Source organism: Rhinopithecus bieti, unplaced genomic scaffold (genome assembly GCF_001698545.2).
Source record: "Rhinopithecus bieti isolate Rb0 unplaced genomic scaffold, ASM169854v2 scaffold_48680, whole genome shotgun sequence".
Classification (NCBI taxonomy): domain Eukaryota; kingdom Metazoa; phylum Chordata; class Mammalia; order Primates; family Cercopithecidae; genus Rhinopithecus; species Rhinopithecus bieti.
The window spans coordinates 319,012-345,335 of record NW_016819681.1 but is presented as its reverse complement, the minus strand read 5'-3'; the positions used below and the strand labels follow the sequence as shown (position 1 = coordinate 345,335).

General features: G+C 36.9%; 1 protein-coding gene and 1 long non-coding RNA gene across 2 annotated transcripts in view; one reads left to right on the top strand and one right to left on the bottom strand.

The window, feature by feature from the left end:
• The window catches only part of LOC108519869 (uncharacterized), a gene marked incomplete at its 3' end in the record, with an annotated part of 724,835 nt that overhangs the window by 393,221 nt on the left and 305,290 nt on the right, over positions 1-26,324 (top strand). The gene's annotated exons all lie outside the window — the stretch shown is intronic.
• On the bottom strand, positions 753-24,588 carry LOC108519870 (uncharacterized). Its single transcript, XR_001882746.1, has 4 exons — positions 24,535-24,588; positions 20,875-20,966; positions 3,085-3,160; positions 753-948 (listed from the first exon to the last, which is right to left on the bottom strand). It is a non-coding gene; the product is annotated as an uncharacterized LOC108519870 (long non-coding RNA).

The window sequence follows — 26,324 nt, the reverse complement described above, 5'->3', positions numbered from 1 at the left end:
CATATGGCTGATATGTGATCTACAAAATCAGCAATTTCATGTGGTTCATTCCAAGAGTAGTTGTGTTTTATAAGTTCATACACACTGTTTTTCACTTCAACGCTACTATTACTAATTATCTACATTATTACATTGCATTATTATCTACTTTTATGTAATAAATTTCCCAAAAGTTTAGTGGCTTAAAACAACAAAAATTTATGTCACCGTTTCCATGAGTCAGGAATTCAAAAGTGACTTAGCTGGGTTGTTCTAGTTCAAGGTTTCTTGTGAAGTTACAGTTAAGTTATTGGACAGGGCTGAAGTTAACTTCTTCAGTCCTGTCCCCAGCTTGACTGGGGCTGGAGGATCTACTTACAAGGTGGCTCATTCACATGACCAGAAAGTTACTGTTGGTTGTTGGCAAGAGGCCTTAGTAGTTCCTTGCCCCAAGAGCCTCTCTATAAGGCTGCTTTAATAACCCCACAATATGGCAGCTAGCTTAACCTAGAAAAGGATCAAAGAAGTAAAAAGGAAGTCTACCATCTTGCTCAGATATCACAATGCTTTTTATGACCTAGTCTTGAAAGTTAGACAGCATCACTTCTACCATATTTTGTACACTAGAGATGAGTCACTGAGTCCAGCCCATAAGCAAGAAGAGGGATAATTAGGTTACACCTTTTGAAAAGAGGAGTAGCAAAGAATTTTAAAGCCACCACAACAGCAGTAGTTACTCTCTATGCAAACATACGTAACCAATGCTCATACAATGTTTTGAAGCACAAGTTCATTTGCCAAAGGCAAGACACGTATTTTTCCATCCTGGTGCTCTCTTTCTCTACTTATCTCCTCGTATTTCCAGTCTTTCTGCAAAAACTTCATTCTTCTCTCTTTCTCTTATCAGCATCTCTGCCGAGATACAATATCTAAAAACTAGTAGTCTTTATTATTTGCCATTTCAAGGACCTATGAGACAAACATACTTGAACCTTGTAAGAAAGTAAATGTTTAATGAAGTGAGGCAGGAGTTTTATTCCAGCTCTATCTATATTAAACTTTAAATCCACACATTTTGTAAAAAAACTAGCCCAACAATTTGTTAGGGGAAAACTTACTTATTGTGAGCCACCGTAACTGAGTTGTGGTTTCACCTTAGTTGCTAACTAACTGTCAAATATTGGATAAAAAGTTCAATCTCACACCTCAGTTTTTATGTCTACGGTGGGTTACCTGTAAGATTTTATTTAGTGAAAAAAAAGGATATGGTTATGATTAATTCTATTAATCATATATTAATATATAATATAATTATATAATATAATTATACCAATCATAATTATATGAATAATATATTATGTACATATTATGTGCATACTATTTCATCATCCGGATATTAATCCTAGTATCTAATAGTTATCTTTTCTGTTCCTCTCCCTCCTCTTTCTTCCCCCCTCAACTAGACCCCAGTGTCTGTTGTTTCCTTTTTTGTGTTCATAAGTTCTTATAATTTGGCTCCCACTTATAAGTGAGAACATGTAATATTTGGTTTTCTGTTCTTCAGTTAGTCTGCTAAGGCTAATAGCCTCTAGTTCCATCCATGTTCCTGCAAAAGAGATGATCTAATTCTTTTTTTATGGTTGCATAGCATTCCATGGTATACATGTACCACATTTTCTTTATCCAATCTGTCTTTAATAGGCATTTAGTTTGATTCCATGTCTTTGTTATTGTGAATAGTGCTATACTGAACATTCATGTGCACGTGTCTTTATGAGAGAATAATTTCTATTCCTCTGGGTATAATGTACTAATTGGACTACTGGGTTGAATGATAGTTGTACTTTTAGCTCTTAGAGGAATCACTATACTGCTTTCCACATGGTTGAAGTAATTTACACTTCCACCAACAGGGTATAAGTGTTCCCATTTTTCTGCAAACTCACCAGCATCTGTTACTTTTTGACATTTGGATAATAGTCATTCTGACTGGTATAAGATGGTAACTCATTGTGGTTTTGATTTGCGTTTCTCTAATGATTAGTGATACTGAGATTTTTTTCAATATGCTTGTTGAATGACTGCATGCATGTCTACATAATATGTACATAATATAATGGCACAGAATTTTGTGGGATATTTTTCCCCCTTCTGTTTGGTGCAGTTATACAGGGCAATAACAAAATACCCATGGCCCCCCATATCCTCCTTTTTAAAAATGTTTGGACCCAGCCCAGGCTATTCTACAGGCAAATGATTTATTAACTGTGTATCATTTGGTCAGGGTGGTGACCGTTGAAAAAATATTGGCATGTACTGGAGACAGTCACAACTATTTTCTATTGTGCTAAGTGACATCATGTCCATCGAGTGGGCTTTTGGAGCTGGTGAGCCTGAATTCTGGAAGCTGTATACTGAGCAAATAAGCTTTCAGTCTTAAAGTTCCAATTTTAGGTATTAATATGAAGAAAATATGTTTTGTTTTTTCATGGATTTTACTTTTCTTGGGAAAAGTATACTTTTTTAATGTTGAATATTTGTGAATATTTTTATACAGTCAGGGTCACCTATGCAGGAAACATTTGTCATAATACTGAGCACCTAAACATGCCTTTCACGTACCATCTAGCCTTGCTCCCCAAGAAGACTTTTCAAGGTGTTAATTTGCCAATTTGCTTAAAAATGTAAATTTGATTAAATTTACAATGAGCTATCTAGAGACACAGACATAATAGAAATGTCTTGTACTCATAAAAGAGTAATTGAATAAGAACACATATGGAAAATTTTACTAATATCAGGCGTAGTCTGGAGACAAAAGCCAAATCTGATTACAAACATATGTGTCAGATCACAGACAAACTTCTAAGCTCTGAGACAATTTAGCAATAATTTAAGTCACATCAGAACACACACATCCTAATCTACTTTTGCCATTGATGGCATAGTTCCTGGGTTTTCTCCCCTTAAAGCAAAATAAATAAATTAAAAGCAAAGGCAAAACACGTAGCATATCTAGTATTCCACAATATTGGCCCTAATTTAAATCCTAGGTGTAGATCATACTAGTAACAGACAGACAGCAAACATTCATTTAGTACTTACTCTTTAACAAGAGCCTGATTGGTGAATGTACATTTGCAACAAAGTAAGAAACAACACTGCTCTCAAGAAGCTGAATCTAGAATTATGAGATTATAATAAAGATTAAAAAAAAGCCGCATAAAAGGCTTCAAAGATATCCTACCTCTGGAGATGATTAATAAAAACACAAAACAGAACAGGGTAAAAATAGTTGAAGTGTTTCTCTATCTGGAAAAGAAGACTGGTCTGATTTATTATTTATTTACAAATTCTATAGTAGTGTCATTATTAATATCTAGTGTATCTTATTCTTGCCTTAGGCTATACCAACTATCTCCAGGTCTGCTGAACGAAAAGCAGAGGAGAGAATTGGTGGGGCAGTGTCTTTGCCCTTAAACAGCCTCCATTCTGCTCGTTTCTCCAAAGATGTACAGAGCTATTGAATCATCTTTTTTGTTTGTTTGTTTTCCTTTTTTTAGAGACAGGGTTTTGCTCTGTTGCCCAAGCTAGAGTGCAGTGGTGTGATCATGGCCCACCATAACCTCCAATTGCTGGGCTCAAGTGATTTTCTTGCTTCAGCCTTCTGAGTAACTGGAACCATAGACAGTCCTACCATGTCTGGTTAATTATTATTATGGTTATTTATATATATATATATTTTTTTTAGAGATGGAGTTTTCATATGTTACCCAGGATCATCTCCAGCTCCTGTCCTCAAGCAATCTTCCCACTTTCAGTCATCAGCCACCACACCAGGCCCTGAGTAGTCTTTTACGTAGACCTGCAATCACAGTTCCCACCCCATCTTTTATTACTGTTTTTCATCTTTGAACTTCTCTCCCTTGATTGATTCTTTGCATCTCTTGAAAGCCAAATATAACCACTATTCAAAGGAACTTTATTATCTGTAGAACCCCCCAAACAATCACTATCATACTCAAGCTTTATTTTTAAAAAAATTGTTAATTGAAACATAGTATGTATATATAAAAGCACACAAACACAAATCATAAGTGTATAGTTCAATGGATTTCCACCAAGTAAACACATCTGTGTGACTACCATTGAGTCAAATAATAGAATATTACCAACACCCCAGCAGCCCCCACAATGCTATCCCTTGGAAATCAATCTTCCTCTAGTAATAGTCATAGATTAGTTCCACCTAATACTGAGCTTTATTTAAATGGCATCATGCAACATGTACTCTTTTGTACCTGGTTTGTTTCGTACAGTATCATGTTTGATTCATCAATGTTGTTATATGTAGCAGTGGTTTTTATTATTATTATTATTATTATTGTTATTATTATTATTATTATTATTATTATTATTATTATTATTTTCCTGAGACGGAGTCTTGCTCTGTGGCCTAGGTTGATGTGCAGTGGCACAATCTGGGCTCACTGCAACCTCCGCCTCCCAGGTTCAAGTAATTCTCCTGCCTCAGCCTCCCAAGTAGTTGGGATTACAGGCATGCAACACAACCGGCTAATTTTTGTATTTTTAGCAGAGATGGGGTTTCATCATGTTGGCCAGGTTGTTCTCGAACTCCTGACCTCATGATCCGCCTGCCTTGGCCTACCAGAGTGCTGAGATTACAGGCATGAAAGTGCAGGTGGAAGTGCAGATATCTCTTCAATATACTGATTTTCTCTCTTTTGGGTATATACCTAGTGGTGGTATTGCTGAATTGTATGGCAGTTCTCTTTTTAGTGTTTTTGAGGAACTGCCAAACTGTTCTTCATAGTGGTTGTACTGATTTCATTTCTACCAACAATGTTCAAGGGTTCCCGTTTCTCCTCTTCCTTGCCAGCATTTGTTATTGACTGTCTTTTGGACAAAAGCCTTTTAACTGGGATGAGATGATATCTCATTGTAGTTGGGATTTGCATTTCTCTGATAATTAGTGATGTTGTGCACACTTTTATATCCTTGTTTGTCATTCGTATGCCTTCTTTTGAGAAATGTCTACTTAGGTCTTTGCCATTTTTAATTGGATTAGATTTCTTTTTATTGAGTTGTTTGAGTTCCTTATATATTCTGGTTAGTAATCCCTTGTCAGATGGATAGCTTGAAAATATTTACTTCCATTCTGTGGGTTGTTTCTTCAATTTGTTGATTGTATACTTTGCTGTGCGGGAGCTATTCATTTGATGTGAACCCATTTGTCCATTTTTGCTTTGGTTGCCTGTGCTTGTCAAGAAATTTTGCCCAGACCAGTGTCCTGGAGAGTTTTTCCAATTTTTTCTTAGTAGTTTCTTAGTTTAAGGTCTTAGATTTAAGTGTTTAATCCATTTTGGTTTGATTGCTGTATATGGTAGGAGGTGGGGGTCTAGTTTCATTCTTCTGTATATGCATATCTAGTTTTCCCAGCACCACTTATTGAAGATATTGTCCTTTCCCCAATGTATATTCTTGACACCTTTGTTGAAAATAAGTTCACTGTAGATGTATGGATCTATTCCTGGGTTGTCTATTCCTGGTCTATATGTCTGTTTATATGCTGGTACCACACTGTTTTCCTTACATTATCTCTGTTGCGTAATTTGGAGTCAGGTAATGTGATTCCTCAAGTTTTGTTCTTTTTGCTCAGGATAGCTTTGTCTATTCTGGGACTTTTGCAGTTCCATATAAATTTTAGGATTATGTTTTCTATTTCTGTGAAGAATGTTATTGGTATTTTGATAGGCATTTATTGAATAGATAGATTGCTTTGAGTAATATATACATTTTTAATGATATTCTACCAATCCATGAACATAGAATACCTTTTCATATTTTTGACCTCTTCAGTTTCTTACATCAATGTTTTATAGTTTTCGTTGTAGATATCTTTCACTTTTTTATTTTATTCCTGGATATTTAATTTTAATTGCAGCTATTATAAATGAGATTTTTTTGATACATTTTTCAGATAGTTAAGTGTTGTCATATAGAAATGGTACTGATTTTTGCATGTTGATATTGTATCCTGCAACTTTACTGAATTTTCTTATCAGTTCTAATAGTTTTCTGTCAGTCTTTAGGTTTTTCCAAATATAAAATCATATCATCTGCAAACAAGGATAATTTTACTTCTTTCCTTTTCCTTTCCAATTTAGATGCCCTTTATTTCTTTCTTTTGTCCTAATGGTCTAGCTGGTACTTCCAGTACTATGTTGAATAACAGTGGTGAAAGTGGGCATCCTTGTCTCATCCCAGATCTTAGAGGAAAAGCTGTCAGTTTTTCCTTATTCAATATGATACTAGCTGTGAGTCTGTCATATATGACTTCTATTATGTTGAGGTATGTTCCTTTTATATCCAGGTTTTTGAGAGTTTTCATTATGAAGGAATGTTAAATTTTAGCAAACTTTTTTAGCATCAAGTGCAATTATTACATGGTTGTTGTCCTTCATTCTGCTGATATATCACATTGATTGACTTCTGTATGTTGAACCATTCTTGCATCCCTGGAAAAAAATCCAACTTTGTCATGATGAATGATTTTTTTAATGTATCGTTGAATTTTGTTGTTTGGTATTTTGTTGAGGACATTTGTGTCAATGTTCATCAGGGATATTGACCTGTTACTTTCTTTTTCCTTTGAGGTGTTTTCTGGTTTTATTATCAGTGTAATACTGATCTCATGTAATGAGTTTGGAAGTATTCCCTCTCCCCTTTACAGAATAGTGTGATTAAAATTGGTATTGGTTCTTTTTCAAATCTTTGGTAAAATTCAGCAGTGAAGCCATTGGGTCCTAGCCTATTCTTTGCTGGGAGACTTTCTTATTATGGCTTTGATCACATTACGTGTTATTCACTTATTCAGGTTTTGGATTTCTTCACAGTTCAATCTTAGTAGATTGTGTGTCTAGGAATTTATCTATTTAAGTTTTCCAATTTATTGGCATATGGTTGCTCAGAGTGGCTTCTAATCATCCTTTGAATTTTTGTAGTATTAGTTGTAATGTCCCTTTTTCATCTATAACATTGTTTATTTAGATCCTTTTTGTTTTTTTCTTAGTCTAGTTAAAGTTTATCAACTTTCTTTATAATTTCAAAGAAACAACTTTTCATTTTGTTCGTCTTTTGCATTGTTTTAGCCTTTCAATTTCATTTGTTTCTGCTCTGATGTTTATTATTCCTGTTCTTGTAACTTGTGGTTGGTTTGATTTGTTCTTGATTTTCTACTTCTCTAAAATATACCATTAGGTTGTCTATTTGAAGTTTTAACATTTTTTATATAGGCACTTATGACTATAAACTTTCCTTTTAGTACTGCTTTTGCTGTGTCCCATAGGTTTTTGTATGTTGTATTTCCATTTTTATTTGTTTCAAGAACTTACTACATTTTCTTCTTAATTTTTTCATTGATCCACTGGTCATTCAGGACCATATTGTTTAATTTCCAGGGATTTGTATACTTTCCAAATGATTGCTAGCCTTATTCCATTGTAGTCAAATGAGATACTTGATATAATTTCTTTTTTTTGAAATTTTTAAGACTTTTTTGTCCTATTATATGGTCTATCCTTGAGAATGATTCATATGCTGAGGAAAAGAATGTATATTCTGCCACCACTGAATGAAAATAATAAATATATATTAGGTCCATTTGTTCTTAGTGCAGATCAAGTTCAATTTTTCTTTGCTGATTTTCTTTCTAAATGATATTTCCATTCCTGAAAATGGATATTGAAATCTCCAACAATTGTTGTATTGGGATCTACCTCTCTTGATAACTCTGATAATATTTGCTTTACATATCTGGGTGTCCCAGTGTTGGGTGCATATATATTTACAGTTGTTATATCTCCTTGTTGAATTGACCCCTTTATCATTATATATAGTGACTTTCTCTGTCTCATAGTTTTTGTTTTTAAATCTATTTTGTCTAATATAAGCATAGTCACTCCTGCTCTTTTTTGGCTTCCAGTGGCATGAAATATCTTTTTCCATCCCTTTATTTTCAGTTTGTATGTATCTTTATAGGTGAAATGTGTTTCTTGTAGGCATCAGATTATTGGGTCTTGTTTTTTTATCCATTCCTCTGGTCTGTGTCTTTTGATTTGAGAGTTTAGTCTGTTTACATTAAATGCTATTATTGATAAGTAAGGACTTACTCTTGCCATTTTTTCATTTTTTTGGCCTTCTCTTTCTTCCCTCTTTCCTTTTTGTCTTCCTTTTAGTGAAGGTGATTTTCTCTAGTGGTACATTTTCATCTTTTATTTTTATTCTTGTGTATCCACTATGTTTTTTGATTTGAAGTCACCATGAAACTTTCAGGTAATATCTTATAACCCATGATTTTAAACTGATGACAACTTAACATTTATTGCATAAACAAACAAAAATCAAGCAAGTAAATTGAAAACTAATAAAAAACCCACACTTTAACTTCATCATTCTACTTTTAAACTTTTTGTTTTTTCCATTTATTTGTTATGCTATGGCTTAAGCTGTTGTAGTTATTATTTTTGCTAGGTTCATCTTTTAGTCTTCCTATTCTGGGTACGAGTAGTTTATACACCACAATTATATAACAAATGTTTGTTATAATATTGTGTTTTTTCTATGTACTTACCATTGCAAGTGAGTTTTGTACCTTCACATGATTTCCTATTACTCACTAATGTCTTTTTCTTTCAAACCAAAGAGCTCCCTTTAGTATTTCTTGTAGGACAGGTCTGGTGTTGATTAAATACTTCAGCTTTTGATTGTGTGGAAAACGATTTCTTTCTCCTTTATGTTTGAAGAACATTTTTACTGGATACATTATTCTAAGATGAAAGGTTTTTGTTGTTGTTGTTGTTGTTGTTCTGCACTTTAAATATGTCCTGACACTCTCTCCTGGCCTATAAGGTTGTCACTGGAAATTCTGCTGCCAGACTTATTGAAGCTCCATTGCATGTTGTTTATTTTCTCTTGCTCCTTGTAGGATCCTTTCTTTATATTTATCTTCAGGAGTTTGATTATTAAATGTCTTAGGTAGTCTTCTTTGTGTTAAATCTTCTTGGTGTTCTATAACCTTCTTGTACTTAGATATTGATGTCTTTCTCTAGGTTTGGAAAGTTCTTTGTTATGTTTTTGAATAACCTTTCTACCTCAATTTCTCTCTCTCTCTCTCTGTCTACACTTTAAGGCCAATAACTCCTAGATTTGGCCCTTTGAGGCTGTTTTCTGGGTTTTCCAGGCATATTTCATTCTTTTCATTCTTTTTTCTTTTGTCTTTTACTGTACATTTTCAAAAGCCTGTATTCAGGTTCACTATTTATTTCTTTTGCTTGATCAATTCTGCTAAGAGACCCTAATGCATTTTACAGTATGTCAATTGCATTTTCTGCTTGATTATTTTAAATTACTTTAATCTATTTGTTAAGTTTATCTAATAGGATTCTGAATTCCTTCTCTGAATTATCTTAAATTTCTTTGAGTTTCCTCAAAACAGCTATTTTGAATTATTAGTCACATATATCTGTGTCTCTGGGTTTGGTCACTCATGCCTAGTTAGTTCATTTGGTGAAGTCATGTTTTCCTGGATGGTTTTAATGCTTGTCAATGTTATTGGTGTCAGAGCATTGAAGAATTATATATTTATTCTTACCTTCATAGTTCAGCTTATTTGTACCTGTCCTTCTTGGGAAGCATTTCCAAGTATTCAGATGGTCTTGGGTGCTGTAATGTAAATCTTTCATCACTGCAGCTGTATTTAGGGGACACCCAAGCTCTTGCAGACGTGTAGAGGTACTGGCTTGGTGGTCTTGCGTAAAATCTGGAAGAGTTCCCTGGAATATGAGGCAGAGACTCTTGTTCTGCTCCCTTACTTTCACCCAAACAAATGGAGTTTCTATTCCTTTCTGAGCTGTCTGGAGCTGAGATAGGGGTGACACAGGTACCCCTGAAGCCACCACCACCACTGGAACTATGCTGAGTCAGACCCAAAGCCAGCATAGCACTGAGTCCTGCCCAAGGTTTGTGCTGACTACTGCCTGGCTACTGCCTATGTTCACTCAAAGCCCAAGGACCCTACAATAAGCAGATAGTGAATCCAGCCAGCTTTGTTTCCTTCTTTTCAGGATGATGAGTTTCCCTGGCACCAGGCCGCTCCAAAGATGTCATCCAGGACCAGGGCCTGGAGTCAAACACCTTGGGTTTTAATTAGTCCATTTGCATACTGCTATAAAGAACTGCCCAAGCCTGGGTAATTTATAAAGGAAAGAGGTTTAATTGACTCACAGTTCAGCACAGCTGAAGATTAAGAGAAAGCTAGGACCTCCTTCTCAAGGTGGCAGGAAGGAAAAGTGCCAAGTAAAGCGGGAAGAGCCCCTTATAAAACCATCAGATCTTGTGAGAACTTACTACCGTGAGAAAGGAATGGGGCAAACTGCTCCTATGACTCCATTACCTCCACCTGGTCTTTCCTTTAACAAGTGGGGACTACAATTCAAGATGAGATTTTAGTGGGGACATAGCCTAAATGTATCAGGTATCTTCCTGGTGTTTCATTCTACTGTGGCTAAGCTGCCACCCAAATCACAAGAAAAAGTTCTCACCACTCTTTCCTCCCCTTTTTACAAGCAGAGGAGTCTCTCCCTATGGCCACCACTACCACAGGCCCATGGAGATTACTGCTGGCTATCGCTGATATTCACTCAAGACCCAAGGGCTCTTCAGTCAGCTTTTAGTGAAAGCTGCCAGATCTGTGTCTCTCTTTTCAGGAGAGTGGGTTCCCCTCTGGTCCAAGCCAAGTCTAGCAACACCATCAAGCAGCACGGCCAGGAATCAGAGACGCCAGTAAACGCTCGGTACTCTACCCCACTGTGGCCCAGCTGGCATACAAGCTGTGAGGCAAAGTCCTCTTTACTTTTTTTCTCCTTTCCCTAAGCAAAGGGAGTCTTTCCCTTTGGCTAACATAGCTTGGAATGTGCTGGGTCACACCTAAAGCAAGCATAGCTCTGAGTTTCACCCAAGGTCCACAGCAAGTACTGCCTGGCCACCATTGCTGATTATTTAGGGCCCAAGAGCTCTTTAATCAGTAGTTGATGAATGCTGCTAGGACTTGGCCATTTGCTTCAAGACAGTGGGTTCCTTTCTGGTCCAGCGTGTGTCTAGAAATATAGTATAACAGGGCCTGAAATGGGTATTGAAGATGCAAGACAAAGTCCTCTTTACTCTTTCCTCTCCTCAGGCAGAAGGAATGGGGTTCTAGGACCTGAGAGTTCTTCTGCCTGGGGCTGGGGGAGGGATGGCTCAAGTACTCCCTTGGCTTCCTATGCTGGTGTCTCACTAGCTCATGTTTATCTCAAGTCCACTGACTCTGAACACTGCACAACACCTGGACTTGCCCAGGAATTGGAGTCCTTGTGGCCTAGACTGCCTTTTAAGTTTATTTAGAACCCCAGAGCCCTTTAGCCCATGGTGGAGGGGCTTGCTAAAACTCATATTCAGACTGCTGAGATGGTTAATTTTCCTCGGGCTATGGTTGGTCTAAATGCTCCCTCCGTGGTGGCATCGACTGTGTTCTACCTGATGTTGCTTTCCGCTTTGACTGGGCAGCACTGAGTTTCTCTTTTTATTTATTTATTATTGTTCTGTCATAAAATAATCCAAAATACCTGGAAGTAGAAGTTCCAGACTTGAATTTTTATTTATTCAATTTTTTAAAATAAATGCTTAAGTGGCATTAGGATAAAGCTGCTGCCAACATGTAAGACAGTAAATTTTGAGGGAAAAATGATCTTGATTATCAAATTTTAAGAAATTTGTGGAGAAAAGACCAGAAATTATTTACTTCCCCAGGACTGAAATAAATAAATAAATAAAAAGAGACTAAACAGTACAAAAGCTAAACAAATGCTTAAAATAATGACCATTACATCACATCTAGATTATGTATTTTACAATACCCACTTTTCACAAGTTAAAGGTAAACATTTTCTTTGTAGATCAAACAATGTATGGAATTTTTCGCTATTATTTGAAACAACAGTCTTTACTATACAGATTTTAATTTATGTGTGTTCTTTTAGAAATTTTTTCATATTTGTATGATGTAACTCACACAAAACTCATAAATCCATATGCATGTGCATGCACACTTATTCTAAAAAATTAGAATTAAATCTGCCAGGCCAGGGGCTGTGGCTCAAGCCCATAAGCCCAGCACTATAATCCGTATAATCCCTTGGCCTCAGAGGCTGAGGTTGGCAGATCACTTGAGGCCAGGAGTTCGAAACCAGCCTGGCCAACATGGCAAAACTCCATCTCTATTAAAAATACAAAAAATAGCTGGGTGTGGTGTTGGAAGCTTGTAATCCCAGCTATTCTGGAGGCTGAGGCAGGAGAATCAATTGAACCCAGGAGGTAGAGATTGCAGTGAACTAAGATTGCACCACTGCACTCCAGCCTAGACTACAGAGTATGACTCCGTCTCAACAAAAGAAAACAAAAAAAGAAGTAAACTTGCTAATTGACACCAATAGGTTTGCAATAGGTTTATATGGATACTACAAATAAATCAGGAAATGAATATGATGAGCATTTCTGATTATAGAGCCTCTGCTGGATGTGATTAATCCAAACCAGTCCAAGAAATGTTAGGGTAATTAAAATGAAAGCCACAGTGGGGGCGCCCAAGATGGCCGAATAGGAACAGCTCCAGCCTCCAGCTCCCAGCGTGAGCGACACAGAAGATGGGTGATTGCATTTTCAACTGAGGTACCGGGTTCATCTACTGGGGCGTGTCGGACAGTCATTGCTGGTCAGCACTGACCAGGCGAGTAAGGCAGAGGGAACATTGCAAATCAATAACCAACAATGAGAAATACCATCTCACACCAGTTAGAATGGCATCATTAAAAAGTCAGGAACCAATAGGTGCTGAGAGGATGTGGAGGTAATAAGGAACACTTTTACAACTGTGAGGGACTGTAGAACTAGTCCAACCCATTGTGGAAAACAGTGTGGCGATTCCTCAAAGGATAGAACTTAGAAAGACCATATTGACCCAGCCATCCCATTACTGGTATATACACAAAGGATTATAAATCATGCTGCTAAAAGATCACATGCACACGTATGGCTTATTGAGCACTATTCACAATAGCAAAGAAGACTTGGAACAACCCAAATGTCATCCGTGACAGACTGGATTAAGAAAATATAGCACTATATACACCGATGGAATTACTATGCAACCATAAAAGATGGATGAGTTTCCTGTCCTTATGTAGGGACATGGATGCAGCTGGAAACCATCATCTCCTCAGCAAAACTATCACAAGAAGAGAAAACTAAACACCTAGCATGTTCTCACTCATAGGTGGGAACTGAACGAATAGTATCACTTGGACACAGGAAGGGGAACATCACACACTGGGGCCTATTGTGGGGACGGGGTAGCATTAGGAGATATACCTAATGTAAATGATATGTTAATGGGTGCAGCACACCAACATGGCACATGAATACATATGTAACAAACTTGCACGTTGTGCACATGTATCCTAGAACTTAAAGTATAATAATAAAAATAATAAATAAATAAATAGAAAGCAAGCCACAGATGCATCTTTACCAGCCTAAAGCTTCTCTTTCTCTCAGGTATGATATGAAATGAAGGAAAAGTAGTTCCTTAGCTTTAAAATGTCTACATGCTTTTTAAAATTTACTACCAGTTCAGTTTGTTTTCCAAACAAAACACCAGCTTTAAAAATTGTGTTTAAAAGATCTTAGGGTGTTAGGGGATGCTGTTCAGCTCATTCAAGCCTGTAACATCATTCTACCTAAAGTCCTATACTATAAATTATTGATTTCATCAAATCCATTGAGATAGAACTGCACTACTCAATATGGAGAACCTACAAAAATGTCTCTGTATCTATTGCTGAAATTCAAAATAAGATTTGTGAAATTTGCTCTAGAGAGACAAGGAGTAAAGACATAGGAAACAAGAAAATGAATACTTGTAAACTTTTCAACTTTCCCTCAAAGTACATTTTCATTTTATATAATTTCAAACTTACAGAAAATTTACAACAATAGTACAAAAACTCTTATCTAGACTTTACCTGGATTCACTAATTATTTGCATGTTTCCCATTTGCTTTATTATCTCTTCTTCTTCCATTCCTTCCTCCCTTCTTTCTTCCATATTTTTGAGCTATTTAAGTGTTGTTGGAAATATTTTGCCTTTTTAACCCTAAATACTTCAGTGTGTCTTTTCTTAAAATAAGGATACCCTCTTACCACAGAAGTTATCAGCATCAGGAAATTTAATGTTGATATAATATTACCAAATCTGCAGTTTGTATTCAAATTTGTCAATTGTCCTGGTAATATCCTTTTTACTTATTCCTCCCATGTCCAGAATCCAATCTAGACTCATATACTACATTTAGTTTTCATGTTATTTGAGTCTTTCATTGTGAAATAATTCTTCAGTCTTTCTTTATCTTTCTTGTTTGGACATCTGTGAAGAGTACAAGCCGGTTATTCTCAAGGATGTTCCTCAATTTTTTTTTCTGATATTAGATTTTTTAAATGTGTATTTTTACTTAGCTACTTTCTGTATGCTCTGGCATGTTATGTCTAGGAAATATATCTGTCTTGCTTACTTGTGTTTCCCCATGATTAGTCCTGTGCCTGGGTACACAATAAGTACTCGTTGATTGATTTTTGAGTAGAAACATACCAATATGTGGCATTCATTTGATGCATATTATTTAATTTTTAATCCTTGCTAAAACTTCAAATCTAATTATCCTTAAGCCCATTTTTCAGATAAAGAAACTTAGGGTCAGAGTCTATTAATCACCAGAGTTACATAAGATTCTAATTTGCAGTAAGTACTAAGCTCCAAAGTTGTCCCTTCATCACAGATCTCTTCTATTCATACTGTGTTCACTCTCTGAAATTTTTCCATCTTCCAGGCATTGCACTTTCTGATTCTAGTGTCAACTTTAAAATCAATTATACTGCCAATTATTAAGATACAAATGTAACTGAATGGAATGACATAAACCTAAGGGCTAACGTATTTTTATCTGCTAAATACATGAATATATGCATCTTCCTACATTCAGTAGCTTCTGAGGATATTTCACAGTCTCATATCATTTGTCTTCAAATATAGTTTATAATAAGAATGGAAATTACCTTTGAACATGCAACAAAGTATTATGTTACTTCAAGATCTGTGAAACTGGGATGGGTGCAGTGGCTCATGCCTATAATCCCAGCACTTGGGGAGGCCAAGGCAGGTGGATCACCTGTGGTCAGGAGTTAGAGACCAGCCTGGACAACATGGTGAAACCCTGTTTCTACTAAAAATTCAAAAAAATTAGCTCAGCATGGTGGCAGGCACCTGTACTCAGGAGGCTGAGGCAGGAGAATTGCTTGAACCTGGGAGGCAGAGGTTGCAGTGAGCTGAGATTGATTGTGCCACTGCATGCCAGCCTGTGGGACAAAGTGAGACTCTGTCTCAGAAAAAAAAAAAAAAAAAAACTTGAAAATTTGGCCTCTTTTCATTTTCTTTTCTTTTCTTTTTTTTTTTTTTTGCAAAAGGACCAACTGTGGAGCCAGTAGTTACAAAGATTCTCTAAAGCAAGTACATGGAAGAGCCCAGGAATTATTCTTTCTTTTTTTCTCCATTTGTATTTGTAAAAATATCTATATTTTTTAAACATAGGATGATGCCAATTTCAGTTTTTAGTGAACGAAGGAGACACAGAAGGAGAAATTTGTATCTCATGTCTGAAAGAGTTTAAACTTACCTTGATTTTTTTTTATCCTGGCTAATGAAATTTTGTTCATTCTTTACTCAAGATTATAAAATGATTTGTGGGCCAATTGTATTAGATGGAATTAGAAGAGTTAAGTGGGAAATGATGATAACTAGCATTTATAGGCCATTGATTATATTCCAAGGCGTTGTGCAGAATACTTTGCCTGCAATTAAATGAATATTTAATGTAATATTTAGTCTCTTTTGTACTAATGTTTTCATGACATTTTGTACCTATAATAATATCTAACATAAAATAACATTAATATTAGTAACCATTCTAAAATTGCTTTGAGTTAATTCTTGTATTTCTGCTCTGAATTTTCTTTTCTTTTGATCAGTGTCATTGTCAGGACCATTATTTTAATTTACGCTTTGTTGCTTTTAATTTATATCTCTAGAATTCTGGGCATGGACACATTTTTAATCACTAGGGAGAAGAAAAACAAAGTTATTATTAGGTTATCACAATTACTTTTGCACCAGCCTGATATAAAGAGGTCTCTAATATAAGGAGATCTCTTGCATATTCATTGTATTATACCTTAAAGGCATATGAATGGAGAAACTGTAAAACACCAGCAGCAGAAAAGTATAAAATAAATTGCTTTTAGAAGTGGAATTCGGTGTTTTGATTGGTATCATTTTTCAGAATATAGATTGAGATCAGAAAGTTTTACATATGGATTACTATATTCAGAATCTTAGGCAATAAGGATATTAATTTGGATAATGATAGAAGCAGTAAATAAAGTAAGATGGGAACTCTTTCTCCTCCCTATCCTTAACTACATTTCTGCAAACTACTGTGGTTCTATGTATAGTTGTTCACAAGCTGAAAAACTAGACTAAGCACTGTTCACCCTTCTCCTGGCCTCTGCTTTAATCATACCTCTGAACACACCCTCACACAGACCCAATTCTACCATGAGAATGAAAGATGACAGTGACCTACACAGATGATAAACTTCTCCCACATGACTACTGCCACAGAGTTATAAGTGGAACATCCAGTTTGCTTCAGCTTTAATAACCAGAAAAGAAAATGAGCTTTTTAAGTATTACAGGAAAATTGTATTAAATTTCTTGGGAAAGGGCCATTAAGTCCAGGTTGGGGTTTTTGAACCAGGATAAAACTATTGAATAAAAGATACTGCTCCAAGCAAGACTACTGTTTAACAAATATTTGCCCAAAGAATAATTTATAAAACACTAGTTGTCAAAGATAATCTTGGAGAAAGTGGTTGGTGTTTAAATATTTGGAAAATGTGTTATTACATGGTCGCCCTCACATATTAGAGTATTGGTGACTCCAAGATGTCTTGCAATATGAAAAGCAATTTTAACATTGTTTAATGAAACATTTCCCCAGTATATATTAATGTTTCCTCATCAGGAAACAACTTTAAAACCACAGAAAATATGAGAATGTATGTTAGGCAAGAAAATGATAAGACAGAAAAAGGAAATCATCCGGTTCCAAAAAAATACCTTTCCACAGAGAGTTGGACACCTCCCCAGTTAATAGCACTGGCAAGAAGCCAGCATAAATATTGAACACATTTCCTTTCTGGGAGCTGAACTGCTGCATTCCATCTGAAAGAAATCAGTACTTCCATATTTTACGTTCTTAAAAAAGAAGTAAGGAACCTAATTCTCTCTACAAAGCTTCTAAAATCCAGACCAAACCTTTTTTGTGAACATCATGTGCTATTTCTAAGCTGCCTGCTTGACACCTCTGCTATGATGCCTTGCAGGCACCTCAAGGTTAACATTTCCAAAATTAAACTTCAGTGAACTTTTCTCCATAAGTATGCTCTCTGCAGGGATGTCTTCGCAGGGGGTGGTTCCACCATCCCCTGCTGTTTCTGTTGATAACCTAGAATTTACCTTCTACCCATCTTTTTCCACACATACCATTTCCCCCTCACCTATTGATCTTACCTCCAAAATCCCCATTTCTCTACTTCTCTTTACATCCAGCACCAGGATTCTAGCCAAATACACAATCATCTCTTCCCAGCAATATTCTCCTAAACATTTTCTGTCTGGCTTTATGTTGCCTTCCTCTTATTGCCCATAATATGTTTTCCACAATTTAATGAGATGGACCTTTGAAAAACACTCATATAACCAGATCATTCCCTTGCTGCTTATGTTGCTCTTAGGATTAAGGCTCATTTCCTTAACCTGGCCCACAGGACCCTGTGTGATGTCCTGAAAACCCATGTCACTTCTTTTTGTGGGGATTTTTCTCCTTTTCCTTTTAGTCATAACAGTCTTCTCTCAATTTCTCATAAGTTCTATGGTCATTTTTGTCTCGATTTCTGCAAATGTTCCTTCTTTCAGAGGTGTTCCCCATCCCATCCAGTACTCTCTCCCACTAAATGATGGATTTGTATGTATTCTTCAGAACTAATGTCTCAAGAAAAGCCTTTCCTGAATCCGTGGATCATGTTGGAATCCTATATGGATGCAATCCATTCACTTACAAAATACTTGGTAATCAGTTTTTCAACAATTGAAATGTAACAATTAATGAAATAATGCATGTAGCTCTACATTAGACATTTTAGAAATTGATGACAGGAAAGAATTTCCTGTAAGTTTCTGTTCTTTCATTCACTTATTTAATATCCAAATACTAAGACCTTTTTTTATATTCCAGGCATTCATTTAAAAAATATTTTCTTTTATTTTTTTAGTTGACATATTATAATTGCACATACTTAAGGGATACAGAGTGATATTTTGATACATGTGTACAGTGTATAATACTCAAATCAGGATAATTAGCACATGTGTGTCCTCATTTATTATTTCTTTGTATTATAAACATCAAAACTCTTCTCTTGTAGCTGTTTCAAAACATACAAATAAATTATAGTTAACCATATTCAATCTATGGCACCACAGATTGCCAGAACTCATTCCTCCCATCTAGCTGTAATTTTGTATATTTTAAACAACCTCTTCCTATTCTCCTCTTCTCCATATCCTCTAATACTCACGATTCTACTGTCTGCTTCCAAGAGCTCAATATTTTTTAGCTCCCACATGTGAGTGAGAACACACGGTATTTATTTCTGTGCCTGACTTATTTCACTTAATATGATATCCTTCAGGCTGCTGTGAATGATAGGATTTCATTCTTTTTATGGCTGGATAGTATTCCATTGTGTGTATACATCATATTTTCTTTATCCATTTACCTCTCGATTAATATTTAGGTAATTCCATATCTTAGTGATTGTGAATAGTGCTGCAACAAACAAAGGAGTGTAGGTGTCCTTTTTATATACTGATTTCCTTTCCTTTGAATAAGTAACCAGTGCTGGGGTTGCTGGATCATATGGTAGATTTATTTTCAGTTTTTTGAGAAAACTCCACACTGTTTTCCCTAATGGACGTCCTAATTACATTTCCACCAACAGTGTACAAGGGATCCATTTTTACGGCATCCTCACCAGCATTTACTATTTTTGTCTTCTTGGTAATAGCCATTCTAACTGGGGTGAGATGATATTTCATTATAGTTTTGATTTGTATTTCCCTGACGATTAGTGGTATTGAGCATTTTTTTTTTCATATATTTGTTGGCCATTTATTTGTATGTCTTCGTTTGAGAAATGTTTATTTAGATCCTCTGCCCGCTTTTTAACCAGATTATTTGTTCTGTGAGTGTTTGTGTTAAGCAGGGTGTGTGTGTGTGTGTGTGTGTGTGTGTGTGTGTGTGTGTGTGTGTATTGCTGTTTAGCTGTTGAGTTTCTTGTATATTCTGGATATTAGTCTCTTGTTGGATGTATAGTGTGCAAATATTTTCTCCCATACTACAGATTTTTTTCATCACTTCTTGATTGTATTCTTGGCTGTACAGAAGGTTTCTGGTTTAACATAGTCCATTTGTGTTTTGTTTGTTTGTTTGTTTGTTTTTGTTTTTGTTTTTTGTAGCCTGTGCTTTTGAAGTCTTGGCAATCAAATATTTGGCTACCTCAATGTTCTGAAACATGTCCCCTATGTTTTCTTGTAGCAGGTTTATAGTTTTGAGTCTTATGTTTCAGTATTTAATCCATTTTGAGTTGAGTTTTGTTGCCAGATACTCTTCTAGAGGTCAGTGAGCCAGAACTGAGTTAGACAAAGAAAGCTTCTGCCTTTTGCAGATTTTCTCTCTCTGGGTCAGATTCTCTATTTTGCCTTGGAGTGAGGAGAGCAGTTAAATAAGTTGCCCTCCAAGATGCTTCTTGTCTCAGGTATTCCAGACAGCCTCACAGGCCCAAGGTTCCTTTTCCGCATACCCACCCATGGGGCTAGCCCCATCTTCCATGGTGACAGGAGACCATGGTGACAAGGCTCCTTGCACTGTCTGAACAACTTCTGAGTACATCTGAGTACAACTCCTGTGACTGGAGTTAGGGCAAGTACCTTACATGGTTCTTTCCAGCACTCTGAAAATATCCATTTGAAATGAATGTGTTGATTGCCTTCAATCTCAGCTGAAGGGGAGAGATAGAGATTAGATTTCTGACTGGTTCCTCACAAACACTGTGGTATTTTACAACTTTGTAAATTATTTTCTCTTACCATTTTGGCTGGACAGATGCAAAAACTATCTTGAAGGAGCAATTGCATTTCATTAGCTGCATTCGGCATCTTCATTTGTTTTTATCTGGCAATGCATTTTGCGTTATTATTTGAAGTGTGTTTTTCTTATCTGTTGTAGGCACTACACTTTATTCCTATTTGCTGATTTAAATAGATTTCTAACCAAGGAAAAGCACAAGATTCTCACATTGCTGTGCACTACATTTCTGGCCTGGAAACATATGCTATTTGTGATACTTTAAGTGCAATGACATTTATGTAACTGTATTATTGGTTGCAAAATAACTTTAAAAGTAACTTTATTAACTACATTAAATAGAAACAACAAATACTAGAAACCTGTATTTTATGCCACAGTCCCAGTAGGTGTTATCTTATAATATTGCATTATGGAATCTCAGGGCTTTAAAGAAAGAACATTAGGGTTTATATTTTCTCACCTGGCATAAAATGTAATACAATGTTTCATTTATCTTCAATGGTTTCTTTTCCTTGAATTATTTGTAATGAAAAAATATACTTGTACATTGCTCTGTTAAGAGAGAAAAAAATAATATCGGGAACATCCATGGTTTATATTTAGAAAATTCTCTGATTGCTATCCCCAAGCCATCACTCTACAGCTTAATATTTATTTGAATTTTTATTTCAATAGTGAAGCTTTCTGCAGTAATTTAGAAAAATAGGTTATCCAGTTATAATAGAATTGGGCAATAGAATTTAGTTCTACCCTGGGGTTATATTACAGGTAAAAATGTGTATTTTCGTTGACTTGGAACAAAGGTTTTATTTTTTATTAGATATATAGCTTCTTGTCAGTTACAAATAAGAGTGTCGATATCAACAAAATAAGAGCTCCTATTCATTAGTCCCATAACATGTGCCCAGCAAGGTGGCATTACATAAATATGTCTCATTTAGTTCTAATAGTGATCTTTTGGAGAAATATTGTTATTTCCATTTTTAAGGATGAATAACTGAGAATTGGAGGTATGAAACTTACACAAATTCCTGTGACTAGAAAGCAATAAAGTATAAGCTCTGGCCTGCCTGACAGCAAAGCTGATATTCCTGACCTCTATCGTCAATCTCCAGTGTCCCTAACTCCAAAATATAGGTCTTCTTAATGTGATCATCTCGCAAAATGATTTTGCCCATTATTTGTGCAAGCTGATATTCTTGGGTAGAAACAATAGAATATGATCTACAAGTCTTAGTTACATTAAATTTGAAAACAAATAAGGAGACAAAAAATTTCAGGAAGGATAGCGATTAGCCGGCATGTGCCCATTGCAGTGAATTATAATAGTTTTACTAAAATGGGAATCTCTCTGTGCATGTGTGTGGAGCAACACTCAGGCACACTGGCGGTGATCTTGAGAAACAGGGTGCTGATTTGAATAGAATTGTTTCATCAAGTACTGTCTTTTGCCTGAATGCCAAAATTAGTGGTACATTAGTACATTGATGAAACTAGTAAATCTACTCCTGAGATATTTTATATACTAGTAGATGAATGGTGGTGATGGTTGGAGAGAGAACCTATGGGCTAGATAATAGAGAATTGAAGGGGAAAATGTCAAAGCAAAATGTTGGGTAGGCAAACTAAATGCATTATCAGCTTCTAAGCCATGAGGGAAAATCCATGTAGGAGGAAATGGGATGGAAATAAGGAGGAGATGGGGGCAGATGGTTACGCTTGGAGGCAGAGAGCTGGAGACAAAGCCTGCAGTGATTCCCCAACATAAGCAGAACACCAGTTCGAGCAATACCTTATGCATATCCTCTGGGGTTTGGGTAGGCTTGTGCCATGTGAGTTTCTGAAGGTGGAAAAGTATGTAATTTTTCTTTTAAGACTGCTCAATAGGAATGCAGCATAGAATTTTTCCCCCTAGAAGAATGTCTTCTTCTTGCAGACACGGATGGCAGCTATTATAATCTCCAAGAATGTTATTGTTCATAAAGTAGGAAGACTCATGAAGATTAGTAGTGAGACAGGACCCAAAGCCTCAGAACCAGGAAGAAATAAACTTGTCATAGAGTCATTACCAGAATGAAGTTATGAAATAGAAGTGGAATTTTATGGAAAGACTATAGTTGTGAACTACAATTATTGTATTAGGTCACTTGCATGGTAAGAACAATCTTGATGCAAAAGGCAATTAGAGTACCAAGGCTGAAATTACTCAATATTCAGATGTATTAGTTTGTTTTCACTTGCTGGCAAAGAAATACCCAGGACTGGGCAATTTACAAAAGAAAGAGGTTTAATTGGACTTACAATTCCACATGGCTAGGGAGTACTCAGAATCATGTCTGGAGGCAAAAGGCTCTTGTTACATGGTGGCAGCAAGAGAAAATGGGTCCCTCTCACAACATGTGGGAATTCTGGGAGATACAATTCAAGTTGAGATTTGGGTGGGGACACAGCCAAACCATATCATTCCACCCCCAGCTGCTCCAAATCTCATGTTCTCACATTTCAAAACTAATCATTCCTTCCCAACAGTCCCCCAAGGTCTTAACTCATTTCAGCGTTAAAGTCCACAGTCCAAAGTCTCATCTGAGACAAGGTCAGTCCCTTCTGCCTATGAGCCCGTAAAATGAAAAGCAAACTAGTGACTTCCTAGATACAATGGAAGTACAGGTATTGGGTAAATACAGCCATTCAAAATGGGAGAAATTGGTTTAAAAAAAAGGGCGGGGGGGTGAGGGGGCGGGGCTACAGGCCCCGTGTAAGTCCGAAATCCAGCAGGGCAGTCAAATTTTAAAGCTCCAACATGCTCTCCTTTGACTCCAGGTCTCGCATCCAGGTCACACGGATGTAAGAGCTAAGTTCCCATAGTCTTGGACAGCTCTGCCCCTGTAGCTTTGCAGGGTACAGCCTCCCTCCAGGCTGCCTTCATGGGCTGGTGTTGAGTGTCTGCGACTTTTCCAGGTGAACAATGCAAGCTATTGGATCTACCATTCTGGGGTCTGGAGGATGCTTGCCCTCTTCTCACAGGCCTACTAGGTGGTGCCTCAGTAGGGACTCTGTGTGGGGGCTCCAACCTCACATTTCCCTTCCACATATGGAGCAGAGGTTCTCCATGAGCGTCCCAGCCCTGCGGCAAACTTCTGCCTGGGCATCCAGGCATTTCCATACATCTTCTGAAATCTAGGCAGAGGTTCCCAAGCCCCAACTCTTGGCTTCCATGCATTCACAGACTCAACACCATGTGGAAGCTACCAGGACTTGGGACTTGCACCCTGTAAAGCCATGGCCTGAGCTCTACCTTGGGTCCTTTCAGCCATGGCTGGAGCAGCTAGGACAGGACATCAAGTCCCTAGGCTGCACACAGCACAGGGACCCTGGGTCTGTCCCATGAAATCATTTTCTCCTATGCCTGTGGGACTGTGATGGAAGGGTCTGCCATGAAGACCTCTGGCATGCTCTGGAGACATTTTTCCCATTTTCTTAGGGATTAACATTCAGCTTCTCAGTTATTTATGCAAATTTCTGCAGCTGGCTTGAATTTCGCCTCAGAAAATGGGTTTTTCTATCACATTGTCAGGCTGCAAATTTTTCAAACTTTTATGCTCTGCTTCCTTTATAAAACTGAATGCCTTTAACAGCACCCAAGTCACATCTTGAATGCTTTGCTGTTTAGAAATTTCTTCCACCAGATACCCTAAATCACCTCTCTCAAGTGCAAAGTTCCACAAATCTGTAGGGCAGGGGCAGAATGCTGCCAACCTCTTTGCTAAAATGAAACAAGAGTCACCTTTGCTCCAGTTCTCAACAAGTTCCTCATCTCCATCTGAGACTATCTCAGCCTGGACCTTATTGTTCATATTGCTATCAGGCTTTTAGTCAAAGCCATTTAACAAGTCTCTAGAAAGTTCCAAACTTTCCCACATTTCCTTCTTCTGAGCCCTCCAGTCTAGTCCAACCTCTGTCTGTTACCCAGTTCCAAAGTGACTTCCACATTTTTGGGTATCCTTTCAGCAATGCTCCACTCCCAGTACCAATTTACTATATGAGTTTGTTTTCACACTGCTGATAAAGACATACCTGAGACTGGGCAATTTACAAAAGTAAGAGGTTTAATTGGACTTACAGTTCCACATGGCTGGGTAGTTCTCAGAATCATGGCTGGAGGCAAAAGGCTCTTCTTACATGGTAGCAGCAAGAGAAAGTGAGGAAGAAGCAAAAGCAAAAACTCTTGATAAACCCATCAGATCTCACGAGATTTATTCACTATCTTGAGAATAGCATGGGAAAGACCTGCCTCCATGATTCAGTTACCTCCCCCTGGGTCCCTCCCACAACAGGTGGGAATTCTGGGAGATACAATTGAAGTTGACATTTTGGTGGGGACACAGCCAAACCATATCACCACAGATAATAAACTTTAAGTCACAGTTAAATTGGATCACCTGATGGAGAAAGACTGTGGATCACAGGATAAATAATACAGATTGCTTTCTTCTTGAGGCATGCTTTTGTTGAAGGTCTTGGATTGGCCCCTGAAGTCATGCATCCCTTTTTTTGAAACTAGGCTTATCACATGATTATTTTGAGAGATTATGTTTAGCAATAGAGCAATAGCACTCACTCCAATAACCAAAATCATGCGTCACTTTTTACCATTGCATATGTATTCCTAAAAGCAGAGGATATGTTAACCACTGTGAACAAATCCCTCTGACAAATAGATTGTTTCAAACATGTCACTCTGTTGGCCAGGAACTTACATCCAGTTATTGAAAAGCTAAGTATAATGCAAAGTATTTAGTTTTTCCAAGGTCACCTCTTAGTTGTCTCCCTTTTACACAATTACAATTAGATCGCTGTAGAGGGTCAGTCCTTTTTCTTCTGCCAGTCAAACTTTATCATTTTAAACTTACCTTTATCTTCTTGTTATTACTATTGTATTATAAAATATAGTAAGTATGAAAATGAGCAAGAATATCACATTTGTAAAGGAAGCCCCTATACAGCAGATGGGGACGATGATCTCGTTCACATCTAGGACTCTGGATGAATAAACTTAGGTTCTGTTTCTTTTTCATTTCATTTTCTTCTCTTCTCTTTTTCTTTTGCTTTTTTTTTTTCTGAGACATAGTCTCACTCTCACACCCAGTCTTCGATGCAGTGGCATGATCACAGCTCACTGCAGCCTCTATCTCCTGGGCTCAAGCAGATCCTCCCACCTCAGCCTCTTGGGTACTGGGATTACAGGCATGTGCCGCTAGACATGGACAATTTTTTTTCTTTTTTAGAGAGACAGGGTCTCACCGTGTTTTCCAAGCTCATTTCATGTACCTGAGCTCAAGTGATCCACATGCCTGGGCCTCCTAAACTGCTGGGATTTCAGACACGATCCACTATGTCTGGCCAATAAACTCAGGTTCTTACCCACCTGTGAAAAACCACAAAAATATACCCTTCTTTGAATTACGGAAGAATTAATTGTCTGTGTCATGCCAGTAGTACTTAGCATGTGCCAGTATGGAACTGGCATGCAGTAGACATTTAATAAATGATGAAGCTAACCCTCTTACCACCATAACTCAATGAGTTAATCAAAAATACTCAATTTTGTAACATGCGGATTAATTAAATGGTCAAGCTGAATCTATGCAGCACGGTAAACTGAGAATTTGAAAACAGACTGCAAAATTTAGGTAAATTCAAGTTTTTGTTTGGTTTGGCACCACTGAGTAGTGTTTCTTCGCCCAGGCTTCAGTTTTAACAGAGACGATTTTGAATCCAGAATCATCTTTCTTAAGCTTCCGATTTCTTGAGAAGCATCAGAAGCTTAAGAAATCACCTCCCTGTTTAGGTGATATTTATTGGCTGGATTTGGGGAGATGGATATGGGAGAATATTGGAGATAAGAGAAAC